The sequence below is a fragment of the Lynx canadensis genome, chromosome B1 (assembly GCF_007474595.2).
Source record: "Lynx canadensis isolate LIC74 chromosome B1, mLynCan4.pri.v2, whole genome shotgun sequence".
Lineage (NCBI taxonomy): Eukaryota > Metazoa > Chordata > Mammalia > Carnivora > Felidae > Lynx > Lynx canadensis.
This window is the reverse complement of record NC_044306.2, coordinates 111,193,209-111,214,787: the sequence shown is the minus strand read 5'-3', so window position 1 is coordinate 111,214,787 and position 21,579 is coordinate 111,193,209.

Genomic DNA, 21,579 nt, shown 5'->3' with positions numbered 1-21,579 from the left:
AATTTTTTGAAACTCTCAGGATTTTTATTGGTATACAACAAGGTCTTCCCATCAGTTTCTTCCCTTCTCGTGTTTTTTTTCCAGAAGGAGTGTGGGGGACAGATTTGTGTGAGGATCCACCAGCGGTGAATAGACTGGGTACTGATTCTCTGCAGCATAAACAGTGAAGGTCAGAATGCAGAATAGGTCATAAGAGATGTTGCTAAGGTAGAGTCAGAACGTGGTGACCAGATAGGGCAGATAAGAGAAGTAAACTAAAATACATGTTTTTGTTTTTGTTGTTGTTGTTGTTTTTTAATTCTCAAGTTAGTTACAGTACAGTCTTGGCTTCAGGAGTAGAACCCAGTGATTCATCACTTACATATAACACCTAGTGCTCATCCCAACAAGTGCCCTCCTTAATGCCCATCACCCATTTAACCCATTTCCCCACCCCCATCAATCCTCAGTTTGTTCTCTGTATTTGAGTCTCTTATGATTTACCTCCCACTCTGTTTTTATATTATTTTTCCTTCCCTTCCCCCATGTTCATCTGTTTTCACAAATTCCACATATGAGTGAAATCATATATCTTTCTCTGACTGACTTACTTCACTTAGCATAATACCCTCCAGTTCCATCCATGTTGTTGTAAATGGCAAGATTTCATTCTTTTTCACTGTCAGGCAGTACTCCATTTTGTGTGTGTGTGTGTGTGTGTGTGTGTGTGTGTGTGTGTGTGTATCTCACATCTTCTTAATCCATTCATCAATTGATTGACATTTGGGCTCTTTCCATAATTTGGCTATTGTTGAATGTGCTGCTATAAATGATTTTTAAGATTTCTGGGCTAAGACACTGGGTGAATGTTAGGTATTAACTGAGATGGGACAGTAGGAAAAGGGACAGGTTATACGGTATAAGTGGTAGGGAGAGGGGTAGGAATATAGGAGCTTATTGCTTTGTTGAATTTGAGATACACTGAGGATATTCAGATAGAGAGATGTAGCAGGCAGATGAGAACTTAAGTCTGGAGCTCATAAGAAAGGCCAGAGCCAGCAAGTATAGATTGATTGATATTATTTTTAAGTTATCTTTATACCTAATGTGGGGCTTGAACTCATGATGCCAAGATCAAGAGTCCAGTGCTCTACCAACTGAGCCAGGTAAGCTCATCCCTAGAGTTTCTGATTCAGTCTGGGCAAGGCCCAAGAATTTGCAACTCTAACAAATTTCTAGTGACACTGCTGGTCTGCTGACCACACTTCGAGAAGTACCAGCCTAAAGAAATAGGTAGTGAACTGGGTGGGGGTGGGGGGGCATAGGAGAGTGCCCAGATTAAGAAGGAAGTGAAGGAAGAAAAGCTAAGTGAGAGATACCTATAGACATGTCTTACAGTCCTTGCATTGTAATAGAAATAATTGTACATTAAATGTACTTATTATGCACACTTCTTTGCATATTAAATGTGCACGTATTGGGTATACAGTTAGATAAGGAGTTATCAGAAGAGAACTGAGAAAACAGAGAATGCTATGAATCCCAGAAATTTCGTCTTTGGAAGAATCCCTCTCATTCTGTTTAATCCCTAAGTGGCTTTCATTTGGGACTCATCCACTTTATACAGGCCTCAATGGCCAGTCCCATTCCTGGAATAAAAATGTCAAGCTAAGGGGCGCCTGGGTGGCTCAGTAGGTTAAGCGTCCAACTTCAGCTTAGGTCACAATCTCACGGTTTGTGGGTTCAAGCCCTGTGTTGGGCTCTGTGCTGACAGCTCAGAGCCTGGAGCCTGCTTTAGATTCTGTGTCTCCCTCTCTGCCCCTTCTCCACTCGCACTCTGTCTCTGTCTCGTCTCTCAAAAATAAATAAACATTAAAAAATTTTTTTTTAATGTCAAGCCAAATTTATAATCTGAGATTTTCTGTGAGTTGCTCCTAAAAAATTAAAATGGATTTTAATTTTTTTTATTACAAGGAAAGTGAAAATAACATCAATAACAAAAATAACTCAGTGAGTGTTGACATAATATATTCTTGTTAATTTTATTGTTTCCATATACAGTTTTGTTTTGGGGGAGAAACTATAGCTCACCAGCAATATGCATGCAGAAGACTCAAATGAGCTAAATCACATTGTGGGGAACTTGCTCAGCAAAGCAAAAATTTTAAAAGCCCTGTTACTAATAAAAATATTGAAAGTATTGAAATTCGTTTTTTAAAAAAATGTCCATGATCTCATATTTGAGAAATAGCCACCACGAAGATTTAGGTATATTTCTTTCCAGTCTCATGTATATTGTAGGGGAGGCAAAATTATTTTTCCTACTACCCTCTAGGTTTGCTTGCTGGGGCCCTGCATATTGGACTAACAAAAGATTAAGAAGAGAAAAAATACATACACATTTAAGTTTTATGTGGCACCGGAACCTTCACAAGGAGATGAAGCCCTGAAGAAACCCTTGGGTCTGAGTGTTTTTATATGAGATTTGATGAAGAATGTATAGTCATGGAAAGACATGATAGAATAAAAGGGTATGAGCTAAAGGTAGTAAAGAGGGGGAGACTTAGCAAGGCCTGTTCATTCAGATTCTTCTTTACCTCCAGGTAAAGGGAGGGCACCTTTCCCACTAGAGTCTCAGGACCTGTGTTAGGGGAGACCAAGGAGGTCAGAGAATCCTTCCTACACCTGCTGTTTTCTCAAACTGCTTCCAGTTAAGTATTCAATATACCAAGTTACCGTATTTGGGTGTAGCATGTTCTGAACTCCATCAATATTTGGAAAATTAAAATAAAATAATTGATTCAATTTTGTATCTCATTCTTTTCCACTCGATATTATAATGGGACATTTGTCCATGTCATTAAATGTCCATTGGCAACCTCATTTTTTTTTTTTTTGAGAGAGAGAGAGAGAGAGAGAGAGCAAGCACACAACTCAGGCAGGAGGAGAAGGAGAGAGAGAATCCCAAGCAGGCTCCATGCTGACTCGGGGTTTGATCTCACAACCGTGAGATCATGACCTGAGCTGAAATCAAGAGTCAGATGCTTAACGGGCTGAGCCACCCAGGCTCCCTGGAAACCTCATTTTTATTGGCAGCCCTGCATTCTAGTTTATGGTTGTATCATAATTTATTTAACTATTGCCTCAAGTTGTTTCCTTTTAAAAAATCATTCTAATCAAAACATAGTGAGGTAAACATTAACATTCTTTTTTGTATGATAGAGAATTTCTTCTAAAATGTCATAAACAGATATTTGGATTTTGGCAACATTCTCTTTGCTATTTAGATATTTAGGTGATATTTTAGTTTGACGGATGCACCTAGTGCTCAAATATACTCAATAGTTTTACTTTTCTCCATTTCCTTCATTTTGTTAGCCATCAGTCACCTGGATGGGGCAATTTTTTTTGCTAACTGTATGTGTATAACTTTTAACAATACTCAGTAGCAAACCTGTATTGAACTATTATGAAGAAATATTAGGTGTTCTGGGAAATTACAGAGATGCTCCCAGAGAGATGATATATAGTGAGGCAAAAATATGAGTAGACTATAAATGATAATCAAATTTTTTAAAAAAGATTTTCTTTTTAAGTAATCTCTACACCCAAAATGGGACTTGAGCTCACAACCCTAAGATCAAGAGTCGCATGCTCCTCTGACCAAGCCAGCCGGGTGCCCACCCCTCCAATATTTTTTAAATGATAATCAAATTTAGTTTTTTGGTCAACCACTCTCTGACTTAAAGTTCCAAATTAAAACAAAGAAGTTGTATGTATGAAATTGTAGATTGTCTTCACATGTAGATTGTAGAAATGTAGATTGCTGTATGTAGAAATTGTATGTATATTTCCCTCCTTCTCTAGTGTCAGGAATAAAATTCCAATTGTGTTAAATGTGCATGTTGAATAGAAAATGCATCCCCATATCAGAAACATGAAGTGTGCAAAGATACATTTTTCAGAATTGAGAAATTGTACTTTATATGCATGCAGCTGTCTGATATATGTCCACCTATCTATCACCTATCATAGATCACTTAGTGATAGGTATTTTTTTTTCCTCTTTAGATTACCTAAAGAGTCTCTTCTTCTAGAACCAACTTGTGGACATTTGACTGGTATCTCTGCCTTCAGTCACCTCTGATCTGGCTTATTACTTCCAGACTAATATTCCCAATCCCCAGTTCTCATCAGGACAAAGTGAAATCAAAGTCTGTGCTCATCCGGGGCAGCTCATCCCAGCTGATTCTGGGATTGTCAAGACAGTTGTTCTCCATCTTGGTCACAATCGAGACCAAGATCCTGCTGTTACCAGTGAGATCTTGAAGAGCCAGGAAGGGTGGAAATCACCAGCCCTTTTCTTTTCTTTGGTTGCTGAAATGTGATAGCTCATCAGATGAGGTTTGGAGAAAAGCACACTGGATGTAGTGTAACACAGTTTGAGGCCCATCTTTGTTACCAATCTTTGTGTCTTTAGGGAAGTGTCCCATGTAGTCTTGGTCGGCTTTTATAAATCAGGATAACCACTGTTTAGCTCCCTCTCAAAATTGTGGTTAAAAAGATACCGACTGTGTATACGAAAGTGCTTTCAAAAGGATAAATTGTTTCACAAATATATAGAAGTTAAATTTTGTCAGTACCCTGCTACTGCAAGGGCTGACTAAACACAAATCCCAAAATATTATGACTTACAATCAAGTGACTTCAGCAAACATCTGTGGAGGATTCAGAAACCCTAGAGGTCCTAAAGACGGGGGAGAAAGATAAATAGCACACACAGTTCCTCTCCTGAAGGGGCTCATCATGTCCAGCTCCTGGGAAGCAGGTCCCGGTGCCTTGCTGGCCCCCTTGCCATAGCTGCCTTGGAACCAAATCTTTGAGAATGGATACTAGCCTGCAACTGATGGCTAGCTAGAATGTTCCTGTTTGTGCTCGGGGGGGCAGGGTGGGGGGTGTGATGCGGGAATGGCTGACTACTGAACAACTATCCAGCACACCATTGCCTAGAGCTGGATCTGTCGGTTTGCTAATCTTTTGTATGGTGGAAACCGAATTTATAATGACTTCCAACTTCTCTCAGCATTATCATTTACAGACAGCTCTAGCGCTTGCCACTGATTTCTAGCTTGCCGAGCAAGCTCAAATTGCCTGTTCTTTGCATAAAATTGGACCTCTAGGGAAATCTGGTTTGTACCAAAGTGGTTAGGAGTGGAAGTCTGCTCCCGTGGGAGTTTTCTGTACCGTCAGGTTGTGTGATCTGCAGCCCCCATTTTTTAATGCTGGGGGAACCACTTTTGGTGAGGTCCTGGCGTACTCTCGCTAGCTGTGCACATCCTGTAATATCAATGTGGAGTAAGCAATTTTTTGATCATTCTGCTTTGTTCTTTAAAAATTAGTCACCTTTTTCTTATTGACAAGGCAGTATAATAGTACATAGATTTCTCATTTTCTTCTCATTGACTCACATAATTATCTCAATTACACAAGTGCATGAGAGATTTTACCACCAGATTTAGCGTTTTTCTCGAGATCCTGGAGGATGGAGTGCTCTTTCTACATGACTGTTTTACATAAGCATTTATACATATTTCAATCTCAGACCTTCTCACAATTATTTTATCAGACAGTCTACCCTTGCCTTCACCTGAACAGAATCCTAAAGTAGGATTATGGAGGAAAAGGAATCATGGTGGGGCCTGACTTCTCTGTGTTCTCAGAACGAGCGGTTTGTTGCAGAGCATCTGTCAAGATTTTCTTTTGCCAGGAACTAAGCCGGGAGAAGGCGCTGTGCTCTGTAGCCCCTTGCCGGCCCTGAGTCATTAGCCAGCAGTGAAAACCCTGCAGTTGGAAAAGCCCATTAGCCCCAGAGAGGCTGACAGGAAATGAATACGCTTCTGCATCTCCAGTCAAGGACAGTGCCATTAAGGGCTGCAGAACTACAATATCCCAGACTAAAGATTTTCAAATTCTATTGCTGGTGCACCATTAAGACTTTCACTGCAATTTCAACCCAGGGCCGGAAACCCAAGTAATAGGAGCACAGTTGTTAAGGTAGAACATAATTGGGATTATGAACGAAACAAGTGAATTCTAAAGGGAATCTATATATCGAGTTAGCTGTAGAATAGGTCTCTTAGTGTTTGTTATTCTTTAATGACCGTAAGTTCAATCTGTTTTTAATTTTCAATGATATTTCCTTTTTAAAAAATGTTAATTGATGGCTATGCCTCAAAAGACTGCACTGGCAAATTTTATTTAAGTAAATCTAATATGTGCATATAGTAAAAAGGTGAACGCTAAAGAAGAGTAAAAAATGAAAAGTAATGTTTGCTTTATTGAATTTCTGACTTCCATTCCCACTGCCAGTGGTAATAGTGTTTTAAATATTCTTTTAAAAATAATGAAAACCCCCTGAATGGCTAAAAAGCAGAAATAGTACTGTATTTTTCACTGTTTTAAATTTAATTTAAAACTTAATGGGACTCCTGGCTGGCTTAGTCGGTAGAGCATGTGATTCTTGATCTTGGGGTTATGAATTCAAGTCCCACCTTGTATGTAGAGCTTACTTAAAAAAAATGTTAAAAATAACCGTGTAAGAGACTGTCAGCCAGATGTAAGATATGGAACCTTACCTGGATCCTGATTGGACGAAATTATTAAAAAACTCCAACCCTCCCCCCTCCAAAAAAAAAAAACAAAAAACCTGATGTTTTATTTCTTCTCCCAGGTGCTGGCTGGTTATGTGGGTAGGTTCACTTGGTAAAAAATTCAGCAAGCTGTATACTATAAATACTGCAACACAAATTTACTTATAAGCATTTATAAAACAAGCAGGGAGATTTTAATATTTTTATAAAGTAAGCTCTAGTCCCAACATGGGGCTTGAACTCACAAGCCCAAGATTAAGAGTTAGATGCTCTACCGACTAAGCCAGCCAGGTGTCTTCATGAAGGAAATTTCAGTAGTGACTAGATATTTGATAATATTAAAGAAATGTTAATTCTTCAAGTGTGATAATAGTATTTTTGGTTATGGTTTTAAAAACCCTTATATATTAGAGATCTATAAAGAGATACTTATGGATGAAATCTAGGATTATTTTGAAATAATCTAATATGTGTTTTTGGGACGGGGATGGGGTAGAAGGGAAATGTAACTGGCCATGATTTGCTAATTATTAAAGCAAAATGATTGGTACATCTATGTTTATTATACTAGTCTGCCTGCTTTTGTTTATACTTATATTTTTCTATAATAAGAAGTGAAAAAATATTTTCATGAAATATTCTGAGCATAAAAACGGTAAAATAGTAGTAGCTAAATTAAATAGTGCTTACCCATGTGTGAGGCATTAAGTGCTTTACATATATTAACTTATTTGATCTGTCCCTGTAAGATATGTATTGTTATTATCCTCATTTCACAGATGAAAAAATTAGGTTAAGTAACTTGTCTAGGGTCACAGAGCTCAATAGTGGTAGAGCCATATGGGTTTCTGTGAATATTTGCCTCTTAGCTTAAGAAATAAAACCTTTTGAGACGCCTGGTGTCTCAGTTAGTTGAGCCTCTGACTCTTGATTTCGGTTCACATCATGATCTCACGGTTCATGTGTTCGAGTGACAGTGCGGAGCCTGCTTGGGATTCTTTCTCTTCCTATTTTTCTGCCCCTCCCCTGCTTGCCCTTTCTTTATCTCTCTCTCTCTCAAAATAAATAAATAAACTTAAGAAAAAAAAGGAAATAAGGGGCGCCTGGGTGGCTCAGTCAGTTAAGCGTCTGACTCTTGATTTCAGCTCAGGTCATGATCTCATGGTTCATGAGTTCCAGCCCCACATTGGGCTCTGTGCTGTCAGTGGGCAGCCTGCTTGGGATTCTCTCTCTCTCCCTCTTTCTCTGTTCTTCCCCTGCATGCATGCTATCTCTTTCTCTCAAAATAAATAAATAAATAAATAAATAAATAAATAAATAAGGAAATAAAACCTTTTAACATAGCCAGTGACTACTTATATTATAGGTTGAATCATGTGATATTGTTTTTATAGGACAAAAATGGTGGCACATTGGCAACATCATGTGGTTGACCCTGATACTTCTTCCTAATTACATCCTGCTCTGAGTCCCCAGATAATAACTACCATCATTCCCACTCATTTCTTTGTAGTTTTATTTCACGTGTATATGTTCCTAATAGTGCATAGTATTGTTTCTCATGTTTTAAAATTTTATATAAATGATATCATCCTATTAGCATTTTAACAATTTGCTTTTTGCTCTCACCTTATGTTTATAAGATGTATTTATGTTGATATGTTTATAAATATACTCATGTATATGGTATATATATGGTATACTCATTCTGGCATAGTTATACAATAGTAAAAATACACAAACAAAACCTAAACATTTTAGTTTCACTTTCACTTACTATTTTTTGGGATGTTTTCCATAGCAGAAATATAGATCTATCTCATTCCTATTGACTAACTGCAAAGTATTCATTCATTGTATGAGTAAACTAATTTATTTAACCAATTCCCAACAGATGGATATTTAGGTTGTTTCCAATCTTTTGTTATGATAAGCAATGATCCTACAAATGTATATGACATACTTGTATGTGTTTAAAGAATAAACGTTAGGGGCCCCTGGGTGGCTCAGTCGGTTAAGCGTCCGGCTTCGGCTCAGGTCATGATCTCACGGTCTGTGAGTTTGAGACCCGCGTCCAGCTCGTGCTGACAGCTCAGAACCTGGAGTCTGCTTCAGATTCTGTGTCTCCCTCTCTCTCTGGCCCTCCCCCACTCATGCTCTGTCTCTCTCTCTCTGTCTCAAAAAAATAAACATTAAAAAAAAGAATAAACTTTAAAAGTTTGTTAAAAGAATAAACTTCTATCAACAATGGCAATTTATAAACTTTAAAATTAGTAGGTAAAAATGCCACACTAATCTTCTTGAGCTTCTAGGACATATTTGATTGAATTTTATTTGGTCCTCCCTGACCGGATTCCAGATGGTTCTCACCGATATTCGTGACAGACTACATTTCATCTGTTGTTCCGGAAAAGTATACCTCCCCTTAAGAGCATTTGAAAATGTGCATAGATAGGCAAAGCAGATAATGTGGTTGAGTTGGAAAATGTTTACTCAGTTTGACACAAATAAAACAAGAAAGAACCAGAATTATGGGAAGAGAGGGAGTCTTTAAAATAATAAAAAATTAATCTTAAAGTAAATTACTTTGATGTAGCTTTGGGAGCATAGCTGCTTGGTCTGGAGAAAAATCCTTCTTCAAGGGTCTGTGGGCTGAGGATAGAGATGATGGTAAAGTTTGTTCTTCTGTATTGTTGGTGGGGATATTTATCCCTTTTGACTGCCCGCTCTCCTATGCTTCTTTTGCTACCTCTCCTTGATCCCTAATATGTCTTTTCTGCCTCAGTGTGGATTATGAACAACCTTCCTGGTGACTGTCAATGGCAAGGCTCTTGGCAGTAGTGACTCTCACCTAAAACCTGAAAATGTGAAGGGAAGCCTGATGTTCAGTGATAAATACTGGGCATCCAGGATGAATATTCTCTGCCCAGTTGCAGCGGCCCTTGTGCTATTGGTATACATACACATTTGTATAAAGAGGTAATAGGTGCTGGAATGACTTTGGGAAATGAATTGTTACCATATGTGCATAAGCTTATTTCTTTTTTTTTTTTTTTAATTTTTTTTTTCTCAACGTTTATTTATTTTTGGGACAGAGAGAGACAGAGCATGAACGGGGGAGGGGCAGAGAGAGAGGGAGACACAGAATCGGAAACAGGCTCCAGGCTCCGAGCCATCAGCCCAGAGCCTGACGCGGGGCTCGAACTCCCCGACCGTGAGATCGTGACCTGGCTGAAGTCGGACGCTCAACCGACTGCGCCACCCAGGCGCCCCGCATAAGCTTATTTCTTATTCCAACCTTAGCAATCCTCAGTGGTCAGTGTTCTTGCATTGTGGGTAGATTCTTAGTTGAGACCATCTTGGGAAACTGGATGTTTGCTTTCCTATTCTGAATAGTAAGCTGGTTTTGTAAAAAGGTTTCAGTGTTTATCTCAGCCTTCACTTCAGAGAGAGCCAAGGAAGATATTTTAATAAAAGGATTACAGTTAAAATGTTTAAAGCATACTAACTAAAGAAAAAAATTTTAGCATCTTATTCCTTTAGGCTTTCTTGCTGCTTATGCTTAGCTTTAAAAATCCATATTAAAGGAGACCCTATTATCATACATTAACAATCGGAACCATAAAGCCTTTAATGTTTAAATTCAACTGCAAGAAAATCAGTCTTTGAGATATCCTGTAAACTTTATAATGTTGACCAAAATATTTTAGCTTGCCAAATCTATTCTTCACTGTGTGAAAAAAAAAAATATGGCAATATGAGGTGTGGGTGTAGATGTACTTTTTTTAAGCTTTATTTTTTTAGAACAGTTTTAGTTTCACAACAAAATTGAGAGGCAAGTGCAGAGATTTCTCATATACCTCTTGCCCCACACGTGCCTAGCCTCCCCATTATCAATATCACTTACTAGAATGGCACATTTATTACCAAGGATGAACCTATATTGACAGATCGTAATCACCCAAAGTCCATAGTTTACCTTAGGGTTCACTCTTAGTGTTGTACATTCTAATTCTTTTTGTTTTTAAAAAAATTTTTTTTAACATTTATTCATTTTTGAAAGACAGAGAGAGACAGAGTGCGAATGGGGGAGGGGCAGAGAGAGGGAGACACAGAAACAGAAGCAGGCTCCAGGCTCTGAGCTATCAGCACAGAGCCAGATGTGGGACTCGAACTCACGGAGCATGAGCTCATGACCTGAGCCGAAGTCGGCCACTTAACCGACTGAGCCACCCAGGCTCAGTACATTCTAATTCTATGGGTTTGGACAAATGTATAATTACATTATCCATCATTATAATATCATACAGAGTATTTTCACTACCCTAAAGATCTTGTGTGTTTGCCTACTCATTCCTCCCCATCACCTTGTCTCTAGCAACCACTGATTATTTTTTACTATCTCTATATTTTTGCCTTTTCCAGGATGTCATATAGTTAGAATTCTACTATATGTAGCCTTTTCAGATTGGCTTCTTTCACTTAGCAGTTCATATAAAATTCCTCCATGTCTTGTCTTGGCTTGATAGCTCATTTAAAAAAATTTTTTTTTTTTAACGTTTGTTCATTCTTGAGAGACAGACAGAGCATGAGTGTGGGAGTTGAAGAGTGAGAGAGGGAGACACAGAACCCGAAGCAGGCTCCAGGCTCCGAGCTGTCAGCACAGAGCCCAACACAGGGCTTGAAGTCAGACGCTTAACCGACAAAGCCACCCAGGCACCCCAGTAGCTCATTTTTTTTTAAGTACTGAGTAATATTTCATTGTCTGGATGCACCACAGTTTATTTACCTATTCACCTACTGAAGGACGTCTTGGTTACTTCCAAGTTTTGGCAGTTACGAATAAGGCTGCTATAAATATTAATGTGCAAGCTTTTTTGTATGGACTTTTTTTCAGCTTTTTTGGCTGAATGCCAAGGAGCACAGTTGCTTGATTGTATAGTAAGAGTATGTTTAATTTTGTAAGAAACTGCTAAACTGTCTTTCAGAGTCGCTGTACCAGTTTGCATTCCCAACAGCAATGAATTAGAATTCCTATTGTTCCACACCTTTGCCAGCATTTGGTGTTGTCAGCTTTCCAGATTTTGACCATTCTAATAGGCAGGCAGTGGTATCTCATTGTTTTAATTTGCATTCCCTTGATGAGATATGCTGTGGAACATCTTTTCATATGTTCATTTGCCATCCACTTATCTTCTTTGATGTCTGTTAGTCTTTGGCCCATTAAAAAAATTATTTATTTAATTTTTTAATTTTTATTTTTTTTTAAATTTAAATCCAAGATAGTTAACATATAGTGTAATAATGATTTCAGGAATAGATGGCCCATTTTTTTTTTAATTTTTTTTTTTTTTCAACGTTTATTTATTTTTGGGACAGAGAGAGACAGAGCATGAACGGGGGAGGGGCAGAGAGAGAGGGAGACACAGAATCGGAAACAGGCTCCAGGCTCCGAGCCATCAGCCCAGAGCCCGACGCGGGGCTCGAACTCACGGACCGCGAGATCGTGACCTGGCTGAAGTCGGACGCTTAACCGACTGCGCCACCCAGGCGCCCCAAAGATGGCCCATTTTTAAAATCTGGTTGTTTGTTTTCTTATTGTTGAGTTTTAATAGTTCTTTTTGTATTTTGTTTAACTGCCCTTCATCAGATATGTCTTTTGCAAATATTTTTTTTCCCAGTCTGTGCCTTGTCTCTTTTTTGCAGAGCAGAAGTTTTAAATTTTAACGAAGTACAGTTTATCAATTATTTATTTCAATGATTGTGCCTTTGGTATTGCATCTCAAAAGGCATTTTCACACCCAAGATAATCTAGGTTTTCTCTTGTATTATCTTCTAGGAGTTTTATAGTTTTTGTATTTTACATTCAGGTTTATGATACATTTAGAGTCAATTTTTCTGAAGAGTGTAAGCTCTGTATAGATCCATACTTTTCTGTACCTGGATTTCGGTTGCTCTACCACTGTTTGTTGAAGAGACTATCTTTGTTCCATTGTATTGCCTTTGCCCCTTTGTAAAAGATCAGTTGATTATATTTATGTGAATCTATTTCTGTCCTCTCTATTCTGTTCCATTGATCTATTTGTGTACTCTTTTGCTAATACCACACTTTCTTGATTACCGCATTTCTAGTAAATCCTGAAATTGGATGGTGTCAGTCTTCTAGTTTTGTTCTTTTCCTTCAATATTGTGTTGGCTATGCTGGGCCTTTTGTCCCCTCATATAAACTTTAAAATCAGCTTGTCAATACCTACAAAATGACTTGCTGGGATTTTGGTTGGGATTGCATTGAATCTATATATCAAGTTGTGAAGAACTGATATCTTGACAATATTGAGTCTACCTATCCATAAACATGGAATATTTTCTCACTGATTTAGTTATTCTTTGTATTTACTAATCAGAGTTTTGCTTATATAGATCTTGTACATATTTTGTTAGATTTATACCTAAGTATTTAATTTTGGGGGGTGCTAATGTAAATAGAATTATTTTTGATTTCAAATTTTGCTTGTTTGTTGTTGGTATACAGGGAAGCAGTTGACTTTTGTATGTTAATCTTGTATCCTGCAGCCTTGCGATAATCACTTACTAGTTGTGGGACTTTCATTTATTGAATCTTTTGGATTTTCTACATTGATGATCATGTCATCTGGGAGCAAAGACCGTTTTTTGTCTTTCTTCCAATCTGTATACTTTCTATTTCCTTTTCTTGTTTTATTGCATTAGCAAAGACTTCCAGTACAATATTAAAAATGGTGGTGAGAGGAGTTATCTTTTCTTTGTACTGATCTTAGTAGGAGATATATATCTTTTTTGTGTGTGAAAAAAGAAAGATTTAGAACATCTTCTTACTAGGTTAACTCACCACTAGACTTTTTAATGCCTTTAGTCATCTGTGACAAAATAGGTATAAAATCAAACATTTTTATTTGGGTCATTCAAGTCATATATATCTCTTATAAATTAATTTATTTCAGCCTAGACTGATAGATTCTCTCTCTTTTTAAAAATGTTTCCAAATTCACAATGGCAAAATTAAAGTAAGATTAGATTAAAAAGGAAAATAATATAGCCACATGTGAAGATTTTAAGTTTTTCACATGTGAAGATCTTAATCTACTGTTTCAGACTTAACTTGTGCTACTCCTCTGGATAAACCCTTCATTTGGGGTAGACTTGTGTATTGCTTGCTTCCCAAATATATTACATTAGGTTATTATTATTATTATTATTTGGTTGCAAGGAAGAAATTCACTCATATAACCTGAAGATAAAGGGTTTTATTGTGAATACCCAGGACTTAGACTTTGTCTAAGCTGGGTGGGCCAACTTGGCTAAGTGGGCTCTTGGATCAGGCCCACTCTGGTCCAGTCAGTGGCCACATCCTGTGAAGAATAGAGTAACAACACTGTCATGGGCAGGCAGTTTCAGCTGAAGAATGAAAGTTTCTGTGTGACTCTGGGACTGTCATATACAGAACATGTCTCAGGTATTTCCACTGCTCTCCCTTTATGGATATCTATTCTCTTATCCATAGGGTGGTCTCAGTGAATTCACTCATATTTTGATTCTACCCAGATAAAATAGTAATAAGTTAATCAAATCCTGCCTCAAATAGTACAGTCTGCTGACATATTCCATCTATGATCTTTTAATGGGTCACTACTGAGGGCATATATGTGCTAATATTATTTGTAAAGTATTAAACTTGCATATTGGATCATCTTTTTAAAAGATTTCCTTTATTTTACATTTTCTAAAGTTTATTTTATTTGAGAGAGAGAGAGAGAGAGAGACTCTATATGCAATGACTTTTTAGTGAGAGGACTACTTTACTGGAATTGGGTATATATATTACCGTTTCTTTAGAAACGAATGTGATTTTTAAAAATAGGCAAAAGGCACTGAATCATAACCTAGTACATAGAATCCATGCCCTAAACATTTTGGGGAAAATAAAGACACACAGAGATGGCCCTTTCCCTCAAAGAGTTTATACTCAGATGATTCAATATATGGAGTGCTTGGGTGGCTAAGTTGGTTAAACATCTGACTCTTGATTTCAGCTCAGGTCATGATCTCATGATTTGTGACAGCCAGCCCATGTCAGGCTCCACACTGACAGTACAGAGCTTGGGGTTCTCTCTCTCCCTCTCTCTCCGCCCCCTCACCCACTCTGTCTCTCACTTTCTAAAATGAAATAAACTTTAGCAAATGTAAAATAAAGGCAATCTTTTAAAAAGATGATACATACTGATGTAAGCTTAATAGTTAAGAAATAATATTAGCACATGATATGCCCTCAGTAGCGATCCATTAAAAGATCACAGATGGAATATGTCAACAGACTGCACTATTTGAGGCAGGATTTGCTTAATTTATTACTATTTTATCTGAGTAGAATCAAAATATGTATGAATTCATAGAGAAAACCCTATGGATAAGAGAATAGATATCAACAAAGGGAGAGCAGTGGAAATACCTGAGACATGTTCTGTATATGACAGTCCCAGAGTCACACAGAAACTTTCATCCTTCAGCTGAAGCTGCCTGCCTATGACAGTGGTGTTACTCTATTCTTCACAGGAAGTGGCCACTGATTGGATATAGTTATTATAGAGTTGACCCTTGAACAACATGAGTATGAATGGCATGGGTCCACTTATATTCAGATTTTGTATAGTTCAGTACTGTAAATGTACTTTCTTTTCTTTAAGATTTTTTAAGTAACATTTTCTTTTTTCTAGTTTACTTTATTGCAAGAATGCAGTATATAATACATATAACAAAAAATATGTGTTAATTGACTGTTTATGTTATATAATCATAGTTAAGACTTCTAGTCAACAGTAGGCTATTAGTACTTAAAGTTTAGGGAGTCAAAAATATATATTGGATGTGGGTGCCCCTAATCCTTGTGGTGTTCAGGGGTCGACTGTATTGTGGTAAGATGGCAGGTTCAGAAAAAGATCAGAACAGACTTGAAGAAAACCCTCAATTTAATTTTTATTCATTTATTTATTTTTTATATTATTTATTTATTTATTTATTTATTTATTTATTTATTTATTTTTATTAGAGAGAGAGAGACAGAGAAAGTACATGAGCAAGTAGGGGAGAGGGGCAGAGGAAGAGGAAGAGAGAATCAAGCAGTCTCCATGCCCAACGTGGAGCCTGATGCAGGGCTTGATCCCATGACCCTGGGATTATGACCTGAGCCAAAATCAAGAGTCAGACACTTAACTATAACTGAGCCACCCAGGCGTGAAAACCCCTAATTTTAAATGAGCTGAAGCCTGGGGCTCACAGCTCATTAGAAAATCCTCAATTGTTAGAAGACTACAACATCTATTAGAAGAAGAAGATAGGTGAGACAAAGACATCCAGACTAGGAAGATCAAAATGGAGAATTAGCTAAAATGATACTTGATGACTAAATCATTGGGGATCCTTAAAGGAAGAGCACTGAGCATACCTTGTAAGTTAGTAAGTAAGATGGCTGTCAGGGAAATGGTTATGATTTGGGACCAAGGAGGTGAGGAAGGACCTAGAAAGGAAAGACTTTTTCAACAGGTTATAGGAATGCAAATATAAAAATAATTACACTTATTAAATTTAGAGTTGAATTTATGCTGGTCTTGGGGTTGAGGGGAGAAGCAATGTGGACTAACAAGGACAGCAATGATCACTGAATGTTGACATCTTAGACCAGTGATTTACCTCAGGTGTATGTGGTTTGTATCCCCTTAGGTCTGTTATACTCTAGTGGATCTGTGCTTTTTATCTCTGTGTTATGGACCATTAGCAGTTGGTGTTAAAAGTAATTTTCTTCTGGCAATTCGGGTGTGACATATTTACAAGATAGGCACAACAGCTGGAATAAGAAAAAGAAATAAAATAAGAGGACATGAACCAAAAAGTGTAGGGCTTGAAGGCAAAAATCTCCCTCTCTTTGATCCTTGGAAGCAACACCAGAGAGTTTCAAGATGGTGACAGCAAGGGGTTTATTAAAGAATTCCCATGGGGTGCCTGGATGGCTCAGTTGGTTAAGCATCCAACTTCTGCTCAGGTGATGATCTCGTAGTTCACAAGTTGGAGCCCTGAGTCGGGTTCTGTGCTGACAGCTCAGAGCCTGGGACCTGCTTCAGATTCTGTGTCTCCCTCTCTCTCAACTCATCCCCTGCTCTCTCTCTCTCTCTCTCTCTCTCTCAAATAAATAAAACATTAAAAAAAAAAAGAATCCCCTAGACAGCAAACAATTAGGCTTATTTGCTCTTCTAATATAGTAGAGATAGCTTGTGTAAATGTGTGTTGGGCTACCTAGTTTGTCTCTCTGGAAAAAAAGAAAATGAATAAGAGAAAACTCATTTAGACATTTTGGACATCAGCAAGATGTAAAATATAAATGAACTTGTACTTGTAAGAAGGAAGAATGAATTCTTTGTCCACAGTGACCTTGAGGTAAGTAATCTGTCCTTGATGATGTACTCATTTATCTTCGTGAAATTGATCTTGAAGTCTACCTTGTTGATTTCTTTTTTAAAAAATATTTATTTATTTTTAAGAGAGAGAGAGAGAGAGAGAGAGAGAGCATGTGCATGAGCACACACAAGCAGGGGTGGGGGGCAGAGCGAGAGGGGGACAGAGGATCCAACTGGGCTCTGTGCTAACAGCAGAGAGCCTGATGTGGGACTCAAACTTACCAACCATGAGATCCTGACCTGTGCTTAAGTCAGATGCTTAACCAACTGAGCCACCTGGGCACCCCTACCTTGTTGATTTCTGAGCCAGGTCACTAGATTTCCATCAGGGTAAGGGGGGGGATTATAGAAGGTTTTTCTTCATAGATAGATGTTCTTGTTGACTGTATCTTTCCTTTTAAGGATTTTTAAGGGTGTGCAGATAAAAAAAAGTAGCTTTTCTTCACGAAAATGCTACCCATTAGGACTAATTTAGCAAATATTCATATTTACAGAGTATTTGAGAAGTCTTTCTAGCTGCCACATTTTAAAGAGAGTCTTGACAAATTGGGACATTTCTAAGAAAGTCAGGGCCTAACAGGGAAGAATTCTTAAAATATCTGGGTCTCTTCATGTAATTTTTATTTTTAATTGAAAGAAGGAGATAAATTTATACCATATAGCTCCAGAAGGTGGAAGTTAGATTATTGGGTAGACCTGCAGAAAGCAGATTTTCTTAAAATAAGAACTTTCTAACACTTAAGAGTTGTTTGAGAGTGGAACTGGCTACTTTGTGGCGCAGGCTGTATTAGTCATCTTGGGCTGCCAGAACAAACAATGATAGGCTAGGTGGGTTAGACAAGAGAAATGTATTTCTTTCATAGTCCTGGAGATCAAGGTCAAGGTTCCCACTGATTTAGTTTCTAGTGAGATCTCTTTTCCTGGCTTTCAGGTGGTTGTCTTTTTGCTGTCCTCATATGCATATGCACATGTCTTTTCTCAGCACATATATGTAGAAAGAGAGAGAGAACACATGAATGATTGCAAGTGCTGTGGTGTCTCTTATAAGGACACCAATCCTATTGGACCAGGGTCCCACCCTCATGAATTTATTTAACATAATCACTTACGTAGCAGCCTTTCTTCACATATAGTCACACTGGGGTTAGGGCTTTGGCATATAAATTTTAGGGAGACACAAACAAAATAGGACAATCCTATGTTTGGAGTATTTAAATAGAAGCTAGTTAGCCATCTGTTAAGATGGTTGTAGAGGGGAATCCTCAAACTAGGAGATGCTTGATCTGATGATCACAGTTTTCTTGAATGTAAAGGAACAGGGTAGAGCTGTAGAGTATTGGAGACAGGCATACATAATGGTGCATACTTGAAAAAAAAAAGATTTTATCTTATTCTGGGAGCTTCTTAGGAACCTAAATCATAGTTGTTGGAAAATCAAGGTAGAAATAAAGAAAACCTCTGACCTCTAGAGCTGCTTGGACTTGGTTAGACGAGGGAATTGAAAACGATAGACTCTACCTACATAGAATTTTCAAATACCTTAATCTTCTTCATCAATAATAAAAGTAAAGGTAATATATACATATTTGTCATGTAGCTGATTCTTTAAAGGACAGATTCATAACATTATACATATGCTGTGTCATTAATAGATGCTGGTAACTACTTTTAGAGAACATAAGCCACATTTAATTTTGTTTTCCAACACATCCTTTTTTGGGGGGGTGGGAAGAGCACATGAGCGGAGGAAGGGGGATGGAGAGGGAGAGAGAGAATCTAAAGCAGGCTGCATGCCCATTGCAGAGCCCAAGGTGGGGCTCAATTCCACAACCTGAGATCATGACCTGAGCTGAAATCAAGAGTCTGACACTTAACCAACTGAGCCACCCAGGTGCCCTTGTTTTTCAACACATCCTAACACATAGTTCCTTTTCATTAGGCAGCGAAGTAAGTTTTGCATCCAGTAGTATATCAGAATTGGACCTAATAACAATTAACATTTGAATTATTTGAAAAACTTTTATATACAGATCATACTGTGATGGAATTTGAATCAATTTAATATTAAAAATGAATGACAGTCAAAATTGTTCAGTGTTGTTGATGGCTGGCTATAACATAGTTACTGGGAGAATATGGTTATCATTTTAGGTGTTTGGTATTTACTATGGTTCTTATATACATTAATATTTATGTTAATCACAGTAAAAAATTTGTTTGCTGCAAGATATGCAAGAAACATAACAGATGCTACACATTATATAATGTTCCATTGTAGGGGCCCAGGGCAGGCTGCCCCAAGATAGGCCACTTTGGCATAAAGATGATTTTCAATTAAAAGTAATCAAAATCCAGCAGATTCAGGAAAAGCTCTCTGCCTCCCCCTCAAATGGCTAAATTTACATTGGAAAGGAGAACCTGTAACTAGAAGAGAAGCTATTAATGGAAACTCTTCTTTACCTAAGAACTTTATCTGCATAGTGGGGCAACCTTGTTTTTCCAAACACCTCCTTTCACCTTCTTGCTAATGAGCTTTCTCTCCTTTGTATCCTCAGGCTTCTCTCCCTTGCCTTAGCTCATATAAGCTTCATGTTGCCTCATTGTCCTTGGAATTTCATTTCTGTGTGGATTCCCCGTGTGTATGCTATAAAATTTGATTTTCTCCTGTTAATCTGCCTCATGTTGATTTGATTCTAAATCCAGCTAGAAAGACCATAGGGCAGGGGAAGGTCTTCCTCCCCAATGTTTAGTTGATGTGCTACTATTTTGGGAACATGGAGAAATGAAGATCCAATAGGAAGTAGAGAAATAGAATAGTTTTGCCCTGATATAAAGGAGGTTGTGAATTTTCTTTTCATGTTATGCTATTTTTTGTTTTTCTTTCATTATAAATTTGATACATACTTATTATAGAATGCTTTGGGAAAACGTATTATTTTTAAACTCACCATCTGTTACCTCAAAACTCGATTTTTTTGGACAATATGAATTCATCATTCCTTTTGATCCAAAGTCTTAAAATAAAACAACAATGTGGTTTACTTTAAGGAAAACTTCAATTTTTACTACTAAAAACCTACAAATAATTTTAAAAGTAAGAAAATCCTCAAATTAATTTTCTATCTTTTGATAAAATTTATTAAATTGTTTTGTCCAAGAAATTAAAATTAAGTCATAAATGAGCCAAAAATTAAGGTGTTAAGATGGCTTATATAAAAATTATTGATATGAAAGGCTGTGATAATATTTATATCTTGTTCAAAGAATTTAATTATGTGATAAGCATATTAGTATCCAATAATAGGGGTACCTGTGTGGCTCAGTCAGTTAAGCATCTGACTTCGGATCAGTCATGATCTCGAGGTTCTTGAATTTGAGTCCCGTGTTGGGATCTATGCTGACAACTCAGATCCTGGAGTCTACTTCGGATTCTGTGTCTCCCTTTCTCTCTGCCCCTTCCCGACTCACGCTCTGTCTCTCTCTCTGTCTCTCTCTGTCTCTCTGTCTCTGTCTCTCTCTCTCTCTCTCAAAAACAAATATTAAAAAATTTAGTATCCAATAATAACTTACAAAAGTGGCTATAAGGCAAGTAGTTTTGAGTCATTATTATTTACCATGAAAACCCTTTGTTAATGTGGGGTCTCTAGATCAGATGGGGGCCACCAAATGTGGGCGACTTGATGAGGTCGTGGCTGGCAGCATGAGTGGTAAAAGAATTCACCCAAGGCAGAACAAGAGACAGAAGTTTATTGAATACACTGCAAGGGAATGGCGTGCAGGACAGCAAAGCAGAGACTGTCTGCCATGAGGTAGTGGTGGGGGGCTGTAGTTAAAGGGGAAGGTGAGGACTGGTACCTGTGTGCAGGTGTAAGTAACCCAATGTTTAGCTAGGGCTTATGGATATTTTCAAGTGCGTTGTCTAATGGGCCTGTTTGTAGTCAGCCCATTGGGAGTTGGGGCTTACTAGGGCCCGTCGACCTTACTCAGCTTTCATTGTTCAAGTTGGTTGCCCAAAAGTGGCCTCTACAGTTAAGAATTTTATCTTATTATGCCATTGCTTACTAAAATTTAGATAGGAACTATTTTATATTTTGGTTTATAATATTGCTGAATAACCAAATTATAGAAACTCAAAGACTGAAATATCCTTGGAGATGATTTTGTTCAATTTCATTTTTCATAGATGAGAAAACTAAAGCTCAGACAGAAATGAAATAACTTCCTCCATTGGGTTACTAGTACCTCCCTCCCCTGTCATCACATTTCCCATGTGGGAGTTATAGAATAACTAATTGTTGATTCCCCACCCCAATCCAGTGTGTTGTAAGACATAGTTAACAATGTAAAAGAGAGCTCTGAAGTGCTTCTATGACAAAAGTGAATTTAAGACAAGCTATAAAAGGCCATGAAATTTCTCTGGAAAGTTTTCATGCAGTTAATAGTTTATTTGTCCAGATTTCTAACTT